A 19,014-nucleotide genomic window follows, 5' to 3' on the forward strand; every position below is an offset into this window, starting at 1 on the left:
CAGGATATAGAAATTCTCCTGTTTATTAAAACCAGGCGAAGGAGGCATTGCCATTCTACCCACCCCCTTTTTTTATTAGATGGGGAAACAGCCTCGGAAAGGTTAAGTAGTCTCTCCAGGCCACACAGCTGGGAAGTCATGCTTCCAGCATTCAGACCCCAGTGGCTGACACCACGGCCAGCATTCAATTACAAAGCTGTCACTGAAACCACAGGCCGCGTGTGATAATCCACTCTGCAGTATAAAAACCACATGAGACCATATAGAAGATAACCTAGAAACAAAGTGAAGCTATAACCATGCCCTCTGTTATCCCTTACTCTTGGAAGATTCCTGATATTTCAGTTTTCAATGTGTAAGGTCTAAGACTTCGTACATAAGAACAAAATGAGAATGGTCCTTTGCTGCCCTCTCATGGAAGACGTCCACAGACACACAAAAATCCCCAGCCAGTAACTGCAGTGTCACTTTGTCATAACTAAATTATTTCAGGTGTACCCAGCTTTAAATGATAGATGAGTTTCTAGTACGATGCAACTAGTACATAAGAGGTACCCGATGAATATTTGTGGAATTGAACTGAAAGTTTTATCCACTGAATCTCTGATATGTACTAGGAGTTAGATTTTATAAGAATCCTATGATAAATTATTTATTTAGTTAAGTGACTAAACACCTTCCAATATAATCTTTATGGTATACAGACTGGAATATATTATGTTTATTTAAAATTATAAAATTGCATCATGTAGCCAATTTATTCACAATAAATAAATAAAATCATAAAATTTACAAAATAAATAAAAATCATAATCTAAAAATATTTGTTTCAAGCACCTTTGCTTCCTTTCTTAAAATTGAAGTATATTTGATTTACATTATTAATTTTAGTTTATTGTAAAACACAGTGATTCAATATTTTTATAGATCATACCCCATTTAAAGTTATTATAAAACAATGGCTATATTCCCTGTTCTGTATAATACATCCTTGTTGCTTGTCTATTTTATATGTAGTATTTTTTCTTTTAATCCCCTGCTCCTAACTTGCCCCTCCCCCCTTTCCTCTTCCCGCTGGTAACCACTAGTTTGTTCTTATATCTGTAAGTCTGTTTCTGGTTTCGTTACATACATTTGTTTGTTTTATTTTTTAGATTCCACATATAAGTCATGATATAGAATATTTGTCTTTGTCTGACTTATTTCACTAAGCATAATAGTCTCTAGGTCCATCCATGTTTTTGCAAATGACAGAATTTCGTTATTTTTATGGCTGAGTAATATTCCATTGTATATATGTACCACATCTTCTTTATCCATTTGTCTGTTGATGGACACTTAGGTTGCTTCCATATCTCTGCAATTGTAAATCATGCTGCTATGAGCATTGGGGTGCATGTATCTTTTTGAATTAGTGTTTTTGCTTTCTTCAGATAAATAACCCGGAGTGAAATTGCTGAATCATGTGAATCATGGTAGTTCTATTTTTAGCTTTTCGAGGAAACTCCATACTGTTTTCCAGAGTGGCTGCACCACTTTAATGTCATTTGGAGAAGAGCCCTCTATGGAATTGACATTTAAGCCAACACCTGAAGGATAAATTGTAGTAGTCTAGGTGAAGAGTGAGAAAGGAGAAATCCAGGCAGAAGAAATAGCAAAAACCCTAAGCCTTAAGAAAGAGCATGGCATGCTTTAGGGTTAACATAAGGCCAGTGAGGCTCAGAGATGAGACTGGAAAATAGAGCCTAAATTATCAAGGCTTTACAGGCCATGTGAAGGAGTTTGATTTCATTCAAAGAACCACAGTACCATTGAATGGTTTGGAGCAGGAAAGCAATGAGAACCTAATTCACGCTTTTAAAAGCTTACTCCAGTTTCTGGTTAGAGGATGGTTTGGAGCACAGCAAAGGCAAGAGTGGAGAAATCACAGAGAAATAAAGGAGACAACTGCAGGAGTTCCAACAAGATGGAAGCTTGGACTAAGGTGGTGACAACAGAATTAGAAAGAACACAGAGAATTTAATACATGTTTTAAAGGTAAAATTAATAGAACTTGATGATGGACTAGATGTAGACTGGTTTGAATGGAGGTATCTCATATACTGAGGTAAGGAAGACCAAGGAGCCAGTTTAGGCGGGTGGGGGGAGATTTCTGAGAGATATCCAAGTAAATCTGTCAAGTAGCCAGTCCATAAATGACAAATAATGGAAATGGATGAGCTCACTTAAGCAGATAGTAGGGTGAGAAGAAAAGAGACTCAAGACTAAACCATAGGGGAGGATAAAGAGGAAGAGCCCCAAAGACCCAGAGAGGAGGAAAGTCTGGAGACTGCTATGCCACCTAACTTTAAGTTTAGTAATTGGAGCTGTTAAAAGAATATATGAATAGCAGGTTAGTCCATTTGACCAATTTCTTTTAAAAAAAAAATTTATTTGTTTTATTTATTTATTTTTGGCTGTGTTGGGTCTTCGTTGCTGCGCGCGGGCTTTCTCTAGTTGCCGCGAGCGGGGGCTGCTCTCCGTCACGGTGAGCAGACTTCTCATTGCAGTGGCTTTTCTTGTTGTGGAACACAGGCTCTAGGCACGCGGGCTTCAGTAGTTGTGGCACATGGGCTCAGTAGTTGTGGCTTGTGGGCTCTAAAGCGCAGGCTCAGTAGTTGTGGCGCATGGGCTTAGTTGCTCCACGACATGTGGGATCTTCCCAGACCAGAGCTCAAACCCGTGTCCCCTTCATTGGCAGTCGGATTCTTAACCACTGCACCACGAGGGAAGTCCAATTTGACCAATTGCTTACAAAGGTCTTATAGAAGAATTAAACGCTCAAAACCAGCATATTGTAGAAGTTCACCCCCTAGCATTGTGATCGCATCATAAAATGGGGTAAATGGTTTTCAGTGGGAACGTGGGCCTCCTTCCTGTATTTTGAACACATCAAATGTATTCCTATCTCAGGGTCTTCACACTTGCTGGTGTTTGGAACACTCTTCCCCCAATGGCTCCCCTTTCATATTATTCAAGTCTCAGTTCAAATGTCACTTCCTCAGAGAAGCTTTGATGACCATCCTCTAAGTAGTCTTCTTCTACCCTGTCATTCTGCTTTATTTTTTCACTGCACTTACTATTATATGTTTCCTACCTACAAGAATGTAAGAGTGAGGGCCTTATACATCCTGAGTTCACCATCATTTCCCCAACGCCTAGAATAGTGCTTAAAACACAGTAGGGACTCCACAAATGTGGGGAATAAAGAAAAGAAATATATAATAATTTTCCAGTAAGCCTAGGGAATCACTGCTATTCATGGCTTGGAAAATATAATATTAAAGATAGATCTGCATCAGATAAAAGCAATATGTATTCTAGAATTCTGAATCGTTGTTGGTGTCTTATCTTTCTTCTAGTCCTGAGGACACACTGAGCTTTCATGCTGCACTGCTACTTTCTTCCCTTAGGTCACACTTGGCAATATCACTCTTCTCCTAATGAGGAAGCCTAGCTCAATAAGTGAATGAATAAACTGTGGTACATTCAGACAAAGGAATTTTATTCAGCAACAAAAATAAATGAATTATCAAGCACCCCTCCCCCTAAAAAGACACATAGGAAATGTAAATACCTATTGCTAAACAAAAGAAGCAAATCTGAAAAGACTACAAACTGTATGATTCCACGTATATGATATTCAGAAAAGACAAAATTATGGAGACAGTAAAAAGATCAGTGGTTGTCAGGAATTCAGGGGGAGGAAAGGAGGGATGAATGGGTGGAGCACGGGAGATTTTTAGGGCAACGAAACTATTCTGTATGATACTGTAATAGTGGATACATGACATTATATTATACATTTGTCAAAACCCATAGAACTGTAAGATGCAAATAGTGAATCTTGGGACTTCCCTGATGGTCCAGTGGTTAAGACTTCCACTGCAGGGGGCATGGATTCAATCCCTGGTTGGGGAGCTAAGATCCCACATGACTTGTGGTGCAGCCAAAAAAACAAAAAAAGTGTATTTTAAAGAGTGAACCTTAATTGAACTATGGACCTCAGTTAATAATAATGTATCGATATTGATTTATTAATTATAACAGATGTACCACACTAATGCAAGATGTTAACAGCAGAAGTTGCAGGGGTGGAGGGAGGAGAAGAATATGGAAACCCTTTGTACTGCCTATTCAATTTTTCTGTAAATTTAAAACTGTTCTAAAAATTAACATCTATTGGATTTCCCTGGTGGTCCAATGGTTAAGACGCCATGCTTCCACTGCAGGGGCATGGGTTTGATCCCCGGTCAGTGAACTAAGATCATGCATGCCATGCAGCCAAAAGAAAAAGAAAAAAAAAGGCTAAGGGAAAATAACATGTATTAATTTTAAGAAATCATATGACTTGGAAAGGAAGAAGTTAAAGTGTCTTTATTTGCAAACAAGTGATTAATATATAAGAAATCTTAACAGATCTGCACAAAAACCACTAGAAATAATGAGTTTAACAAAGTTATGAGATACACAGTCAATATACAAAAATTATTTATATTCTATATATAGCAGTAAACAAATGACAATTGACATTGAACAGATACCATGGCACCAAGAAATGTGAAACATGTAAGGATAAATTTAACAAAATATGTGTTAAGACCTATATACTGAAAACTAGAAAATGCTGCTCAGAGAAATTTTTAAATATCTAAATAAATGGAGATGTATACAATGTTCATGGATCAAAAGACTCAATATTGTTAACATGTCAATTCTTTCTAAACTGAACTACAGATTCAGCACAAATGCCAATCAATATCATAGCAGGATCTTTTGAAAAATCAACAAGCACGCTTCTGTGGTTTCTGGGCTGACATGTAAAATGGTTTTACATTGTCACTTCCATTCTTACAAGAGAAAATCTAAACAAACTGAAAATCACTAATTCTTCTTTGACACATCAGAGAATTGAGGTCACAGGGAAAACTGCTGCCCCCAAAGCTGGGGAAACAGACAGGATACAAAGAATCTGAGATACAAAGAATCACAGCTTACTGGGAACAAATACCTAGGAGCACAAGCTGGCAGCTGGTGCCAGTAATGGAAAGAACACCTTAAACCGTAATTGACGAATTGCTGGAGGCTTAGTGTGCAGAAGCTTGAGAGTTAAAATATCCTAAGAGAGCCCATTCTTGGGGGGGGGATCCCATACTTACATGAGTTTTACCTCCTGGAATCCTACCACTGTAAAGGTCAGACAAAAATCCTTTTGTGCTTCCAGGAGGGGATTGGGAAATGAACCACATAAAAGTGCACCCAGAGTATTTTGTTCTTGTTAACAAGGGAAACTGTTTTACCAGAGCCTACTGGCTGGGGTTTTACCTTCGCCTAACTGGCCAAAGGGCAGGGAAACAGCTCCGTCCTCCTGTAGCCTTCAAAGTGGGCAAAGGCAAATATGGACAATAGATTGCTTCTCCTCCCACATACCTTACCACAAAATCAATAGAGCTCCTCTATAATCACAGGGGATTACAGCTAAATTAACAGCAAGCGTCAGAACTTATTTAAGGAGTCTCTAGGAATACCCGGAGACAATCGGGGACACAAAAACAAGGGCACTAGAGGAGATTTTAACCTCTGACACCACAGCTACAGCCAACAGTAAACACAGCCTAACTCTAAGCCAGATAAACATAAAATCTCATTAAAGGCATATCTACCTCATCTTATCATATATAGCTTTCAACAAAAAATTTTAAGCCATGCTGAAAGGAAACAATGCAGTCTCAGGAGGTAAAGCACACATCAGAAGCCAACTCAGATACGGCAGGAAATTTGGAATTATTAGATCAAGAATTTTAAATAACTATGATTCATACGCTAATAATGAGAAAAGCAGACAACATGTAAGGAATGGTAGTGGATGTGGGAAGATGGAAACACTAAGAAAGAATTAGAAAGAAAGTCTAGAAATCAAAAACACTGTAACAGAAGTGAAGAATGGATGGGCCTGTAGACAGAATGGACAAGGAAAGAATCAGAGGTTGAAAACCAATCAACAGAAATTTAAAAAACTAAAATGCAAGGAGAAAAAAGAATGAAAAAAATGAAATAGAATATCCACAAAATATGAGACCACTGCAAAAGGTATAACGTAGTGTAATGGAACTGCCAGGAAGAGAAGAAAGAGAAGAAGGAACAGAAGAAATATTGGAAGTCATAACCGCTGACACTTTTCCAAAATCAATGACATACACCAAACCACAGATCCAGGAATCGCAGACAACAGGAAGCAGGTTAAATACCAAAACACCTCGGCATATCATATTCAAACTGCAGAAGATCAAAGACAAAGAAAATATCTTGAAAGAAGCCAGAGAAAAAGAACACTTTACCCATAGCAAAATAAGGATATGAATTATATCAGATTTCTCACCATAAACCATGGAAGCATGAAAACAGTGGAATGAAATATTTTAAGTGTTGCAGGAAAAAAAGCACCAACCCAGAATGTAACTACCAGGGATGGTAATTACAAAGTTTCTTCTGGGTGAGGATTTTAGGAGACAGGAGCTGGGAAAGACAGAGAGAAAAGGGAGTGGCCCACATAATCAAGAAAGAGCAAATGAAATAATGTAACATGGAACCTACACCAGGCAGGAGAGGAGCAAAAAGAAAAGAGGAAACGGAGAAGTCAGTGGTTTCTCCCACTGATCACACTGAGACTGAAAATGCTCATAGCGGTTGTGGTTGGGAGAGGGTGTTTGAATTACTGAGTTTGGGAGAGAAGCAGGTCCAGTGCGTGCCCTTGGGTGTGGTTGCCAAGCTAAGTAAGTAAAAAGACACTGGAGAAGACAGAGCATTAAGGTTAGAATTTGGGGTGACAAGACCTTGTTTTGTTTTATTTTCCCTTTCTTCTTTTTTCCAAATTTCTTTAAATAGTTAGAAAAATTAAATTAGCTTATGTCCACTGTAATTACCCACCCTTTCAAACCTAAAATAATCTGACTTTTCTCTGTTCTATTTACTTTTATGCTAGAATTTAATTTTGCTTAATATGCCAAGTTATCCTACAACTAAGTGGAGTTTGCTAGGTTTAAACAAGAAAGACATGCAAGGGAATTCCCTGGAGGTCCAGTGGTTAGGACTCCGAGCTTCCACTGCAGGCGTCGCGGGTTCGATCCCAGATAGCCGGGGAACTAAGATCCCGCAAGCCTCAGAGAGAGAAAGGAAGGGAGGGAGGGAGGGCGGGAGAGAGAAAGAAAGAAAGACATGGGATACACTACCAAACGTAAAATAGATAGCTAGTGGGAAGCAGCCGCATAGCACAGGGAGATCAGCTCGGTGCTTTGTGACCACCTAGAGGGGTGGGATAGGGAGGGTGGGAGGGAGGAAGATGCAAGATGGAAGAGATATGGGAACATATGTATATGTATAACTGATTCTCTTTGTTATAAAGCAGAAACTAACACACCATTGTAAAGCAATTATACTCCAATAAAGATGTAAAAAGAATAAAATAAAATAAGAAGTACAGAATATAATAAATGATAGTATTTAAAATAGAATAAATCTAGCTTTAAGAAAAAAAAAGTGAAGGACGTGCTGCAACTAAGGAGTCTGCCTCTTGCAACTAAGATGCGGTGCTACCAAAAAAAAAAAAATGAAGGAAAAAGGTGCAGTCATTGTGGAAAATTGCTTGGCAGTTCCACAAAAAATTAAATATAGAATTACCATATGACCTAGGAATTCTGCTCCTAGGTATACAGTTGACCCTTGAACAACACAGGTTTGAACTGCAAGGGTCCACTTGTGGAGTATAATAAATTGAAATTTATTTTTTTCGATAAATACATACTACAGTACTACACGATCCATCGTTGGTCGAATTCAAGGATATAGAATCACTGATATGGAGAGCTGACTATAAAGTTAGAAGCTGGGACTTCCCTGGTGGTCCAGTGGTTAAGAATCCGCCTTCCAATGCAGGGGACGCAGGTTTGATCCCTGGTTGGGGAACTAAGATCCCACGTGCCGCTGGGCAACTAAGCCCGTGTGCTCTAGAGCCCGCGAGCCACAACTAGCGAGAAGCCCGCACGCCCCAACAAAGAGCCCGCATGTCGCAACTAAGACCCAACGCAGCCAAATAAATAAATAAATAAATAATTTTTTAAAAATAGATGGGAGGGGAGTCTGGGGGAGAATGGATACACATATATGTATGTCTGGGTCCCTTTGCTGTGCACCTGAAACTATCACAGCATTGTTAATCGGCTACACTCCAAAATAAAATAAAATATTAAAAAAATAATATATTGAAAAATATAAACTTTGCACCTATTTAAAAAAATAAAATAAAATAGAGTTAGATGCTGATTTTCAACTGTAGGAGGGTCAGCACCCCTAACTCCTGCATTCAAGGGTCAACTGTATATCCAAAACGATTGAAAGCAGGGATTTAAACAGGCATCTCCACACCCATGTTCACAGCAGCACTATTCTCAATGGTGGAAACAACCGCGTCCATCAATAAATGAATGGATAAACAAAGTGTGGTGTATATATTACACAAAGGGATACTATTCAGCCATAAAAAGGAATTAAATGCTTATATATGCTACAACATGGATGGACCTTGAAGATATCCATGAGGTCTCACTAAGTGATATAAGCCAGACACAGAAGGACAGATATTGTATGATTCCATTGAGACGAGGTAGCTAGAATAGGCCATTCACAGACACAGATCAGAAAAGAGGTTGCCGGGGGGGTGGGGAGGAGAAAAGGAGGAGTTGGTATTTCCTGGGAATAGAGTCTATGTTGGGGATGATGACAGAGTCTATATGTTGGGTGCAGATACTGGTGATGGGTACACAGCATTGTGGATGTAAGTGATGCCCCTGAATTTACACTTATGCATAGTTAAGATGATAAAAATTATGTATATTTTACCACAATTTTTAAAAACTATTTTAAAAAAGGGAAGGAGAAGTAAACAGTTTCTCAGACAAGTAAAAATTGACAGATTCTAAAATTTATGTGGGAGTGGAAATGGAAAGGACCTAGAATAGCCAAGCAATTTTGAAAAATAACAAAGTTGGACATCTTATACCACCTAATGTCAAAACTTGCTGCAAAGATACAGTAATTAAGGCAGTGCAGAATTGGTGTAGGAATAGAAACGTTGACTGATGGAAAAGAACAGGCAGTTCAAAACTATACCCATGCATATACGGCCATTTGATTTCTCAGCACAAAGACAAAGGTAACTTAATGGTGTTGGAACAACTGGAAATCCATGTGATAGACTTAAAAAAAAAAAAAAAGGACTCTTGACTCTTATCTCACACCATAATGAAAAAAATCACCCGGACAAGCTAAAACCACACAATGTCTAAAACAAAACATCAAAGAAAAAAACTGTTCCCTTTACTGAAAGTACATTTCCTATGCAAGAAATTGTTTTATAACAGATTTCAAGAAAAAATGCAATTAGTCGCATATAGTTAATATTGACTTTAGAAGGGCATTGAAATAAAAAATGTTTCAAAGCAGCCTGAACAGTTAAAATAAGATGCTCTCCTAAAAGCAGTCAGCTGTATTCAGTAATGCTTTTTAAGTTCTCAAAGCACTTCCTGATTAGATTTATTTTTATACAAAGTTTAGAAAAGTTAAATTATTATTTTAAAAGTCTCTACTAGATATGTATTTACCTAAAAACTATTATCAACCACCTTTCTAACCAAATATTATATCTTAAGTCACAGAGATAAAAGTAACAAACTTCCCACGAGTGATATTTAGATAGCAATTAGCTAAACATTTAAAAGAGCAGAAAAAAGATCGTTAAGGAGATTAGTGAGAAAAAAATCACATCACTAAGAAGATAAAAGTCTGTACCAGTTTTTTCCTCCATAAATTACCAACTCAAGGACAGTACAAATTAATTAAAGATGTGGGCAGTTGTATTCCCTCTTTCATGTTTTCTGAAATCTAATTCTATTAAAAAAATAGAGAGATGTGTATAATATCCTAACACAATGAAAAAGGGACAAAATTATAACTGTGCGGGATCATTTAGTAGGAATGGTATGTCCCTAAGTTTTTAAATTAAAGAAACAGAAATACATGTTCCCTTGGAAGAGCATTTCCCGGGACCCAAAATTTGCTCTAATTCACACAGACAAATTGGAAGTGATTCAAAGTTCATTATTCTTAAAATCTTTTTAATTAACATGGAATATTGGAGGCCAGTGCAAACAATCAGAAAGAAAAAAGAATTAAAGGTAATTTGTCTTTACTTGTTTTCAAATCCCGTCTCTGCCACTCACTAGCTATGTGAGCTTAGGAAAATTACCTAACCTCTCTGTTTGCAGATTTTTCATCTGTAGAATGAAGATACTATTGCCTACTGCATAGACTGATTATAAGATTAAATGAACTAATATGTGTAAAGCAGTCTTTACAGTGCCTGGCACACAGTAAGTATACATGTCAGCTACCATCATTGTAACATTGTAACATTGTAACATTACATTGTTATCATTCTCCTGAACTATGCTACAGAAAATAGATTCCTCAAAACTATTTACACAAACGGTCAGGAAGGTAGATTTGGCATACACAGTCTGATTCCAATTTCCATGTTTGACTACAGTGTCCAAGCCCCCCTCCCATATCCCTCCCCGTGCCCCACATCTGAGCAAGCTGATGAGAGCATCGAATGCTCCTACTTTGGTGCAAGTTCAAACCACACAAGCCCAGGCTGGGTCGTGGGAACCCTACGCCAAACCAAGGCAGTCGCCCTCCCCTGCTCTCTTGAGCCACTTTCAAACCAGGCTGGGAGCCAGCGGCTGCTCGCCCCAGAAAACCTGACTATGTAAATAAACTTTTTTTTAATTTATTTTTTACTGAAGTATAGTTACAATGTTGTGTTAATTACTGCTGTATAGCAAAGTGACTCAGTTATGCATATATATATACATTCTTTCTCATAGTCTTTTCCATTATGGTTTATCGCAGGATATTGAATATAGTTGCTTGTGCTATACAGTAGGACCGTGTTTATCCATTCTATATATACCAGTTTGCATCTGCTAATCCCAAACTCCCACTCCTACCCTCCCCCACCCCCTCCGCCTTGGCAACCACCAGTCTATTTTCTATGTCCCTGATTTTCTGTTTTATAGACAGTTTCAGTAAATAAGCTTTTCCATACTCACTTGGTGTGATGGTGGCGTCATCCGTCTCAACATCAGAACCAGTTTCTGGGTGGGGTCCATCCTCCTTCTATTGCAAGGTTTTCCAAAGAGAGGAGCTAATCCAAACAAAAAATTATACAGAAAGGGTTGAAGAATGTTATGAGAACACCAAGAAGTAAACTGAAAGCTTCTGTGAAAGACACATATTATGGTGTAAAATATGTTTATGAATACCTGAAAAACAACTATCATAGTATTTCAAAACCTTCTAAAATATGTTAGTAGCAATAAAGTGAAAAATAATTATAACCGTCCCTTGGTATCTACAGGGGATTGGTTCCAGGGCCCCCTCAGATACCAAAATCCATGGAAGCTCAAGTAACTTATATAAAATGGCATGATATTTGCATATAACCTATGCACATCCTCCAGTATACCTTAAATCGTCTCTAAATTACTTATAATACCTAATACAATGTAAAGGCTTTGTAAATAGTTGCCAATGTGCAGCAAATTCGAGTATGGCTTTTTGGAACATTCTGGAATTTTCCCCCCAAATATTGTTGAATCTTCATGGATGCAGAACCTGCAGACACAGAGGATCAACTGTAGCAGGGTCTGAGGTTCTGTATTTTCATACACCTCAGGATGTTGTCGGTATATTCATAAAATATACTGATTAAAAGGCAAGAAAGTATACGGTTGGGGGGAGTGTGGTTCTGTACTTCTATGTCTAAATTCAAGGTCTGTTTTCTAAATAGTAATACAGAATATTTTAATTAAAAAGTTTTAAAGCTTTTTTATTTCATCCATTAAGTTTTGCCCTCCTTCACTGGTTCTACCTAAATCTTAACTGACTAAAAATAACCTACGTGTCACTTTAGATCTAGAAAAACCCAAAAAACTGTTTTTAAGGAAAAAGCCAGAAAAAGAGGGACTGGAAGGAAATATCAAAATGTTAATATAGGGACTATTTCTTGGTGGTAGGATCATAGATAACTTATTTTTCACTTTATAGTTTTCCATGGTTTCTAGTTTACCTATTAACAGCAAGTCACTTGCATATTGATGCAATCTTGTTGCTGTCGTTATTTTGTTTTGTTTTCTTCACATTCATTGGACAAATGTGAGTAGCAATTGTGGGTATGGGCATTGAGATGCTTGGGAATCTCAGGCAAATTTTTATCTGTCAAAAAAAAAAGCTCAGGAATATATATAGTATAGTTAGATGATCTGTAATCTTCAAAATGATAATGAAGACCAATCAGAAATACTCATTTTAACTCTATGAATTGTAGTTAGTACAGATACAATATAAATCTGTACCTATATATTTACAGATTCATATATATCCTATCAAAACTAAGTCCTGTATGGATGAAAAAAGCACAAGAACCAAGTTACAGTTTATAAAAGGGAGCAACGCTGAAAGACGGAAATCCTGTCTTGAAGATCAAAGTCCCCTTGCATAGTCACATCACCCTCATGTCTGTGTGTTAGGCAGCCTCCTCTTTCTTGCAAGTGTTTTACCCTTGTTCTCATGTCTTCCTCTTTCTCTTATGTCTTCCTCTTTCCTCTCGTGTCTTCCTCTTACTTTATTACCTTCCAGTAACTATTATTTGTACATACACTTACAGATTGCAAAGTACTTTTCACATGACTTGTGTGTTTAGGGAAACCGCTCATGTTACCCAAATAAAATGAGTAAGGCACAGCAGAACGTTTCAGATAGTCTAGAGATGGTTTCTTGTCGCAGCAATATTTATAATCTGACATCTGTAAGTTTTGTCCCTGGCAAGATGAATGAACTTACGTGTAGTTAAAAATTAGAAATCATCTCGCTGGCACCTCTCCAGTGTATACCATTTCAGAGTTTACCAGCCATTCTTACACATTAGGACAGTTAATCCAAAGCAATTCAAATTCTCCCCAGAATACTACCTAGAACTTATAACTTGAGGCAGTGCCCACTGACCAGAGGAAACAGGTGGCTTCCTTCTAGCAGGGTACACCAGAGGTGCCCTCAAGAGAGGTGAGAACGTCCCTCCAGTGAAGTGAAAAGGGCGAGTCTAGTAGCCGTTGTCTCTTGCAAGAATGAGAAAAACACAGGAATACTCCCCATGTAGAAACAGTGGAGAAATAATCCCGTTCTGTAGCGGATCTCTCTGCCTTTTGCATTCTCTATGGATAAGCCTATCGACAACAGGAAGTCGGTCACCAGTTTAACAAGCACCCAAAGTAGGCAGGATTCAGCATTATTTACTCCAAATAGTTTGTGAAAGTGGCGAAAGGCTCTAAGTAGGCAGAAAATAAGAGGAGGGGGCAGTGACTGGAAGCGACGACATGCCCCCCAGATACGAAGATGGCATGAGTCCCGGAAGTTTTGATTTTATCCTTTCTTCAGTCTTGAGGACACCTGTAATAGGTAGCTATCCAGCACTTACTTACTACTTTGGATTGACTGCTAGTTGGTTATAATTTTTAAATGAGGCCTCATTTCCTCCACTATTAATTTTTAAAAGCAAACATCTATACGATTAATTTTTTTTTTTTTTGGTACGCGGGCCTCTCACTGCTGTGGCCGCTCCCGTTGCGGAGCACAGGCTCCGGACGCGCAGGCTCAGCGGCCATGGCTCACGGGCCCAGCCACTCCGCGGCATGTGGGATCCTCCCGGACCGGGGCACGAACTCACGTCCCCTGCATCGGCAGGCGGACTCTCAACCACTGTGCCACCAGGGAAGCCCACGATTAAATTTTATAATAATTTTCAAGTGAGAAAACATTACTGGAGCTGTGAGCCTTTCTCATTCTGCCCCCAGCTCCCTGTTCCTCAGGCTAAGTTCCAGGAGGATGCAGCCAAGAGGAGAGGACTTTCTTCTGCCCAGCTCCCGTTTGTGGACTGAAGGCTTTACACCTCAAGTGTGGCACCACTGAGAATACTGGGGCCCTGACTGCCTTTGCCATGGTCCCAAGGCAGAGGCACTGGGAGGAGAGGACCTGTGGCTACCGTTGTCCCCTTCCGCCGAGCGCCCAGCCCCTAACACAGTGTCACTCAGAGAGAGGCGTGTCACTGCCCCACTCCCAGCTCCAGAGTCCTGGATCAGAGACTTTGCCAGGAGGCTACAGGAGGCTGTAAAACAGACAGCTTCTCATCTCCTCCCAAAAGAACTGGCTTCATCTGCAACAGAGGAGAGGAAGTTCGAGCTTCCAGATGCTCTCAGAAACAGCGGAGGATGCGGGGAAAGACAACCCAGAGGAGACTGGTAGAATCATTGCATATGGAGGTTAAACTGTAGGCCAGCCGTTTGTAACAGAGAACCAGGGATAGAGACTGGTGGTAGGAACCCACCTTGAGTCAGATCTCAGTCAAATCTCAGACAGTGACCTTAGAAAGTATCCTGTTAAATGTCCCTGAATTTGATTGGTTTAGTCTGTGGACCAATTTATGCCCCAGGGTAATGTTGAAAACAATACAGCACTCAGCCAGCACCTAGTGGAGCTTAACACACCGGAGTATGGCCAGTACAAGAAACAGGCAAAGGGAACCTTTCCAAAACCACTGTCATCCCAGAGCGACTGTAGGAATCCACAAGGCTGCACTCCCTCAGGAGCAACACCAGAGACTTCACACAGCATGGGGTGAGGAAGGAATAGACTTCACTACAATAACTCAGTCACTAAACAAATGAACAAGCATATAATAATAACAAGACTGGAGAAGGGTGGAAACCAGTAACCAGAGTTGCTAAAACATGCCAACTTCCAGCAAAAGATTACAAGGCATGCAAACAAACAGGAAAGTATGACCCCACACCATGGGAAAAAAGCAGGCAATAGAAACCGCTTGTGAGAGTAACTAGATGTTGGACTTAACAACGGCTTTCAAAGTTGCCACTGTAAACATGTTCAAAGAACTAAAGGAAACGTGGTTAAAGAAGTAAGGTCTGATGACAATGTCACATCGAATACAGAATATCAATAAAGAGAAATTATTTTTAAAAAACAAGTGGGAATTCCGGAGTTGAAAAATACAATAATTGAAATGAAAACTTCATTAGAGGGGCTCAACAGTAGATTGGAACCGGCAGAAAAAAAAATTAGTAAACTTGACAATAGATCAATAGAAATTATGCAATCAGAAAACAGAGAGAAAAAAGAATTTTTGAAAGAATGAACAGAGCCTTAGGATTGTGTGACACTCTAAAGCACACCAACATACATGTAAGGAGATTGCCAGAGAGAGAAGAAAAAGGAGCAGAAAAATATTGGAAGAAATAATGGCTGGAAGCTTCCCAAATTTATTGAAAAGCCATAGAACAAAGAACTCCAAGTAGAATAAATGCAAAAGAGATCCACATATAAACACATCACAGTAAAATTGCTGAAAGCCAAACACAAGGAGAAAATCTTCAAAGCAGCAAGAGAAAAACAATTCATCATTTAAAGGGGACACTGGGACTTCCCTGGTGGTTCAGTGGTTAGGATTCCAAGCTTCCATTGCAGGGGGCACGGGTTTGATCCCTGGTTGGGGAACTAAGATGCAGTGTGGCCCAAAAAAAGTTAACCTCAATGAGATTAACAGCAGGTTTCTCAGCAGAAACAATGGAAGGCAGGAGGCAGAGTAATAACATATTCAAAAGGGTCAAACAGGCTTCCCTGGTGGTGCAGTGGTTAAGAATCCGCCTGCCAATGCAGGGGACACGGGTTCGAGCCCTGGTCCGGGAGGATCCCACATGCCACAGAGCAACTGGGCCTGTGCGTCACAACTACTAAGCCTGCGCTCTAGAGCCCACGAGCCCCAACTACTGAGCCTGCAAGCCACAACTACTGAGCCCAAGTGCCACAGCTATTGAGACCCGTGCGCCTAGAGCCCGTGCTCCGCAACGGCAGAGGCCACCACGGTGAGAAGCCTGCGCACTGCAATGAAGAGTAGCCCCCCTTCACCACAACTAGAGAAAGCCTGTGCGCAGCAACGAAGACCCAACACAGCCAAAAATAAAATAAACAAATTTAAAAAAAAAGGGTCAAATAAAAACCTGTCAACCAATAATAGTATATCTAAAAAGTTATCTTTCAAAAATGAAGATGAAATAAAGAAACTTCCAGATAAACAAGAACTGAGAATTTGCTGCTGGCAGTCCCACCCTACAAGAAATACTAAAGGAAGTTCTTTAGGCTAAGAGAAAGTGACCACAGACAGTAATCTGAATCAACACATAAAAACAAACAGCACTGGTAATTAGGTAATTACAAAAGACAGCATAAATGCATTTTTGTTTTTTCTCTTAAGAGATTTAAAAAACAATTGTATATATTCATACAATCGAATATTATTCCTCCATAGAAAGAAATGAAGTACTGATACATACTACAATGTGAATCAACCTCTAAAACAAGTAAAAGAAGACAGATACAACTGGTCACATAATATATTATTCCATATAGATAAAATATCCAAAATAGATGAATCCATAGCAACAGGATGCTGACTGGTGGTTGCCAGGGGCTGGGTGGATAGGGGAATGGGGACAAACAGCTTATTGGGGACAGGTTTTATTCTGGAGTGATGAAAATATTTGGGACTAGACAGAGGTAGTAGTTGTACAAAATTGAGAATGTACTATAAAATTGAAAAAAAAAATACAATGATTGCCGAGAAAAGACAAATCCATAGGGAAAGAAAGTATATTAATGGTCACTTGGGACCAGGGGTGGGAATGGCGAGTGACTGCCAGTGGGCATGAGGAGATATCACAGGGGTGATGAAAATGCTCTGAAACTGGCTTATGCTGATGGTTCACAATTATGTAAATTTGCTAAGAATCACTGAAGTGTGCACTTAAAATGGGTGACTTTATGATATGCAAATTATACCTCAATAAAGTTGTTTTTAAGATGCACACATGAAAAAAGCAATTGTATAAAACAATACATTTTATGTATATAAATAATAAAATGTATTGTTGGGTCTATAACATATAGAATAGAAATGTAACATATTTGCTCACAGCAGTACAAAGGAGGTGGGTAGAAGCAAGGCTGTACTGAGCTAAAGAAATTACTCCAGATGGTAACTTGGATCCACAAAAACAAGAAATAAAGAGAACCAGAAATGATAAATAAGAAGGTCATGCATAATGAAAGCTATACAGTCGACCCTTGAGCAATGTGGTGTTTAGGGCACTGACCCCCCTCGCAGTTGAAAACGTGTTATAACTTTACAGTTTGCCCTCCATATCCAAGGTTCTGCATCCATGAATTCAACCAAGCACGGATCATGTAGTACTGTAGTATTTATTGAAAACAATCCACGTATAAGTGGATCCACAGTGTTGTTCAAGGGTCAACTGTAAATATGTATTGCTTTCCTTTCTTCTCTCAGTTTCCTTAAAAGATATAAAGTAATCATCATAACAATGTACTGTTGGGTTTGTAACATTTATAGATACAATATATATATAATAATTATACCACAAAAAATAGGCAAATAGAACAAACCTATACTGGAGTAAGGTTTTTAATCTCATTGGAATTACGTTAGTACAAATTTGGAGCTAATTCTGGTAAGTTAAGATGTATGTGGTAAGCCCTAGAGCAACCACAAAGGAAATAACTAAAATAGCGGGGAAAAAAATCACTTAGAGATTAAACTGCTACATTAGAAAATATTCACTTGATTCAAAAGAAAACAGTAAAGGAGGGACAAAGGAACAATACGACATGAGACATACAGAAAAATAAAATCATAGACATAAATCCAACTATGTCAATAACATTGAATGTGAGTGGATTAAACAAGCTCTAATCAAAAGGCAGAGATTAGAATAGATTTTAAAAAACAAGACCCAACTACATGCTGTCTACAGAGATATACTTGATTTCATAGTAAAAATCATGCAAGCAGCAACCACAGAAAGTGGGAATGACTGTGCTAATGTCAGACAAAATACTACAGAAAAAGAGGGACATTTTGTAATGATAAAAGTGTCAATCCAATAGGATATAATGTTTATAAACATGCGTGAACCTAATAACAAAGAACCAAAATACATGTAGCAAAAACTGACAGAAATGAAGGGGAAAATGGACAACAATAATTGAAGTCTTTAAGACCCCACTTACAATTAGACATCTAATAGACTCTGAAATCATAATATGACTGAAACAGAACTCTTCATTTGCCCCCAATCCCCACCAATTAAATCCGCTGTAAGTGGCAATTGCATTATATCTGCTCAAGCCAAAATACCTTTAAGTCACCGTCTCTCACACCCCACATCCAATCGATCAGTGAATTCTACAGCTTGTCCTTTCAAAATATATCCAGAATCCAACCACTTTTTCCCACTTTCACCCTGTTCTAAGCCACCACCTCCACTCACCAGGATTACTGAGTTACACTCCTAACTGGATTCCACCTTTCCTCCCCAGGTCCCCGGCTGTCTAGCTCCTTGGAGCAGCCAAGAAAACATTCTAAAATAAATTATGCCATTCTTCAACCCTGCACTTACTCTGTCCAATAAATTTTAAGTGAAATCCAAATCCTACAAACTCCCTTTCCAGCTTTACTTCCTACTCCTGTAATCACTGCACTCTCTCCACACTGGCCTCTTCGCTATCCTTGGCCCGTTATGAGACTGCGTTCATAATGCAATTGCAGTTTTTAAAATGTCATTAATATACGAATACAAGTATAAAAAAGTGAGAAAGGCTAGGTAGCCCTATTATAAAATGTGAATAATAATTATCTACAGGGAGTAGGATTACAATTTTCATTCTTTCTTACTGCAAAAAGTGCTTCTAATTTATGTATTATTTATGTGTTAATTA

The sequence above is a fragment of the Monodon monoceros genome, unplaced genomic scaffold, assembly GCF_005190385.1.
Source record: "Monodon monoceros isolate NGI ecotype Baffin Bay Population unplaced genomic scaffold, NGI_Narwhal_1 Super_Scaffold_3, whole genome shotgun sequence".
In the NCBI taxonomy this organism is placed as follows: domain Eukaryota; kingdom Metazoa; phylum Chordata; class Mammalia; order Artiodactyla; family Monodontidae; genus Monodon; species Monodon monoceros.